A 4979-nucleotide genomic window follows, 5' to 3' on the forward strand; every position below is an offset into this window, starting at 1 on the left:
GTATTACAAAGATGTCTCTGGGGTGTTGCTTGCAGTTTTCATTTTGTACATAGATAGGAATTTTACCAAGATTGATTCTGTTTATTCAGTGTCAATTCATGGCCCTCACTCATTTCTCATGCAGTCTACTCAGGTTACTTATACCAAGAGAATGTAATATTTTCACAAGAGACCCAAATGTGGTGAAGTAGTCATATATTTTAAATGTAGTTTAAACATTGACTGTAATCTTCAGTAAGAAATAACATTTTATATCACAACAGTGCGCCCACATGTGTGTGAACTTACCTACCACAAATGAAATGAAATATCAGGAAACAATATATATACACTTTATAATTTAAAAATTTTCTAGATATTTCTATTTTATTTTACTCAAAATGCTGGTTGGTATAAACATCCATGCGCAGGTTTTTGTCTAGATATGAGCTTTCAACTCCTTTGGGTGAATACCAAGGATAACTATTGGTGGATCATATGGGAAAAGTGTACTTACTTTTATAAGAAACTACCAAATTGTCTTCCAAAGTGGCTATGATATTTTGCATTTCCACTAGCAATGAATGAGAGTTCCTATTGTTCCACATCCTTACCAGCATTTGATGTTGTCAATGTTCTGGATTTTGGTCATTCTGAGAGATATATAAGAATATTTCAGTTGTTTTAATTTGCATTTCCCTAACGATATGTAACGTGGAGCATCTTTTTATATAATTATTTGCCACCTGTCTATTTTCTTTATTGAAGTACACTTTAAAGTTTTTGGTCCATATTAAAACCAGTTTGTTAATTTTCTTACTGTTGAGTTTTAGAATTCTCTGTATATTTTGGATAAAAGTCCTCTACCAGGTGTGTCTTTTGCAAACATTTCCTCCCATTCCATGGCTTGTCTTTTTATTCTCTTGACAGCATCTTTTGCAGAGCAGATATTTTTAATTTTAATGAATGCCAGTGCATTATTTTTTTCTTTCATGGATTGTGCCTTTGGTGTTATATCTAAAAGTCATTGTCAAATCCAAGGTCAATGAGATTTTCCCCTATGTTATCTTCTTGGAGTTTTACAGTTCTTCATTTTACATTTAGGTCTGTGATCCATTTCGAGTTAATTTTTCTGAAAGGTGTAAAGTCTGTGTCTGGATTCATTTTTTTTGTATGCGGATGTCTAGTTTTCCAGCACCATTTGTTGAAAAGACTAATCTCTTCTCTATTGTATTACCTTTGCTCCTTTGTCAAAGATCAATTGGCTATATTTGTGTGGATCTATTTCTAGGCTCTCTATTCTGTTTTATTTATCTGTTTATTCTTTGCCCAATACCACACTGTCTGTCTTGATTATTGTATCTTTATAGTAGCTTTATTATAGAAACTTTATTCATACTTGCCAAAATTATGAATATTTGAATTAAAATTGAAAGCAACCAAAGATGTTTTTCAGAAGGCGAATGGATAAATAAACTTTAGTACATCCAGACACTGAAATATTATTCTGTATAAAAAGAAATGCACTAACAAGCCATGAAAAGACATAGAAAAAACTTAAAGGTATATTACTAAGTGAAAGAAGCCAATTTGAAAAAGCTACATACTGTATGATTCCAACTGTATGACATTCTTGAAAAGGCAAAACTATGGAGATGGTAAAAACATCAGTGATTTCCAGGGTTTGAAGGGAGTGAGGGATGAATAGATGGAGCATAGAGGATTTTTTAAGGTAGTGAAAATACTGTCTATAATACTATACTAGTAGATACATGTCGTCATACATTTGTCCAGACCCATAGAATATACAAAACCAAGAGTGAACCATAATGTAAACTATGGACTTACGGGCAGAATGATGTGACCATGTACGTTCATCCCTTATAACAAATGTACCATTCTGGTGTGTGATGTTGATCATGGGAGAGGTTATGCATATGTTGGGGTGGGGGGGATATGAAAAATTTCTGTACCTTTCTCTCAATTTTACTGTAAACCTAACCTGCTCTAAAAATATAGTCTTTAAAAATAAAAAAAATAAAACATTAGTTAAGACACTAAATTAATGATCCCTACTTTGAAACATTCTCTTCTAAAAAATGTCTGCATAAGAAAAATATGCCCTACAGCAGACTGAGGGGTACTTAGACTGCGAGTTCCCTACCTGCCACCCCTCCCAGGTGCTACTTGCCTGAGGACTCCAGGAGAATGGGGCAAATCCCAAGGTGGAGTGAAATAGATCCAGCTTGGGCACCCTGTAGGTGATTCAAGACCAGCACCTCACCCCCCCCCCGCAGGGTCAGAGATTGATCTCCAGGGTCCAGGGGACAGGCCTGCAGACCAGACCCCATACACCCAGGTCAGGATTGCACTGTCCTGGGGCACAGAGAGATCTGTGAAAGAGCCTACTGAGGAGTGTGTGCCTTCAGGGGCAGATCAGCATGCCTGAGCAGCAACCCTCCTCCCAAAAGAGGGCTGTGCACCCAGCTCAGGCTATGATCCTGGGTAGGGAACATCCCAGCCCACGTCACAGCCAGGGGAGATCCATCGGCCTGAGGTCCCGCTTGCTGGCAGAGGCCTAGGAGAGGACACGGAGAGGGGGAGAGCGGAGGGGAGTGAGACCTGCTCCAGAGTGTGGGTCTAGGACAGCCCCACCCCCAAGCCCAGACTTTCAGCTGAGTGGAGCCATTTGAGCCCCTCCCGGCAGCTTTGCAGAGAAACAAAGAGCAGACCTTTGACCCCTGCTAACAGCAGTTGTGGACCCTGAGGACAGGCTTACCCAACCCAGTCCCACCCAGACTCACTCCCGCTCCTGCCCCCATTAAGGGGAGAATAAGGATAGCTCAGGTTAAGATCCTGGGTAGGGAACCTCCTGGCCCACGTCACAGCCAGGGGAGACCAATCGGCCTGAGTTCCCGCTTGCTGGCAGAGGCCTGGGAAAGGCCATGGAGTGGGGGGAGAGTGGAGGGGCGAAACCTGCTCCAGAGTGCAGGTCTTTGGCAGCCCTAGCCCCCAAGCCCAGACTTTCAGCTGAGTGGAGCCATTTCAGCCCCTCCCAGCAGCTTTGCACAGAAACAAAGAGTAGACCTTTGACCCTGCTAACAGCACTTGTGGAGCCTGAGGGCAGGCTTACCCAACCCAGCCCCATCCAGACCCACTCCCCACACTGAGGTGGAGAATAAGGACACACCTGGAAATCCCAGGGCCCCACCCACCACCCGAGACACAAGAGGGCCTCTCTAGAGGAATAAGAGCTAGCTACAGGACCCAAAAACAGCACTGCAGCTCGCTCCTCCCTGCGAGTGCCACCTACTAACAGGGAGGTCATCCTGCACACCCTTTTACTGCATCTACTGATTCATCATAAAGGGTGTGGTTGAATCTCAACCACAAACACCACCTACTGGCTAAGAGACTAAACAGGGCGTGTCATTATCCAAACAAAAATTTAAAGGCAAGAGGGAACAACTGATCCAGATGGGAAGGAACCAGCGAAAGAACTCTGGAAGTATGAAGACTCAAATGGAAAGCACACCCCACAAGACGAACAACAGCTCCCCAGCAATGGACATTAACCAAACTCAGAACACTAAAATGACAGAAGAATTTCAAACATGGATTGTAAGAAAACTGAATGATATACAAGAATAATTGGATAACCAACACAAAGAAACCACAAAAAAAATCCAAGACTTGGAAGAAAAATTCACTAAAGAAATTGAAATACTAAAGAAAAATCAAATCAATCTCCTGGAAATAAAGGACTTATACAGGGAGCTACAAAACACTGTGGAAAGCCTCAAGAACAGGGTAGATCAAACAGAAGAAAGACTCTCAGAGATAGAAGACAACTCCTTCCAATTAAATAAGTCGGTCACAAAAATCGAGCAGAAAATTAAGAGAAAAGAAATAATCCTACAAGAAATGTGGGATTATGTGAAAAAACCAAACCTCAGGGTGATAGGGGTTCCAGAAGGTGAAGAAGAAAACACTCAAGGGCTGAATAAGCTATTTGAAGAATTAATAGAGGAGAATTTTCCAGGACTTGCTAAAAATCTAGATATACAGGTACAAGAAGCTCAACGGACCCCAGGGAGATTCAATGCAAATAGGAAGACCACATCACACAGTCATCAGATTGACCAAAATAGCCACTAAAGAGGCCCTTCTACGAGCTGTAAGGCGAAAGAAACAAGTAACATACAAAGGAAAGCCCATCAGAATAACTCCAGACTTCTCAACTGAAACCCTACAAGCAAGAAGAGACTGGGGCCCATTCTTAATCTTCTGAAACAGAATAATGCCCAGCCTAGACTCTTGTACCCTGCAAAACTAAGTTTCATTTGTGAAGGAGAAATAAAGACATTCTCAGATAAGCAAAGACTGAGGGAATTCACCAAGACAAGACTAGCTCTCCAAGAAATACTCAAAACAGAATTACACAAGGATCAGCACAATAAACACTCTCGAATGTGAAACCACTCAAAAGTTAAAGATCAAAGGCTAGATTCCACAGTGGCTCAAGACAGAAAACAAAGCAACAAAATGCAACCCAACAGAATGAACAGTAACTCACCCCACTTATCGGTTCTCTCAATAAATGTGAATGGTTTGAACTCCCCTCTCAAGAGACATAGACTGGCTGAATGGATTAAAAAAAACAAGTCAAGCTGTCTGCTGACAAGTCTGCTGTTTCCATGAAATGAATCTAACCTGCAAGAATGCATTTAGACTCAAAGTAAAGGGGCGGAAATCAATATTTCAAGCAAATAGAAATCCAAAGAAAGCTGGTGTGGCAGTTTTGATCTCAGACGACTTGGTGTTTAAATCAACAAAAGTAAGGAAAGACAAAGGGGGTCTCTATATAATGGTGAAGGGTACAGTTCAACAAGAAGACATAATAATTCTAAACATGTATGCACCAACTTAGGTGCACCTAGATTCATAAAGCAAACTCTACTTGATCTAAACAAATGATAGACAGCAACACCATAATAGTC

The sequence above is a fragment of the Propithecus coquereli genome, unplaced genomic scaffold (assembly GCF_000956105.1).
Source record: "Propithecus coquereli isolate 6110/MARCELLA unplaced genomic scaffold, Pcoq_1.0 Scaffold19, whole genome shotgun sequence".
Classification (NCBI taxonomy): domain Eukaryota; kingdom Metazoa; phylum Chordata; class Mammalia; order Primates; family Indriidae; genus Propithecus; species Propithecus coquereli.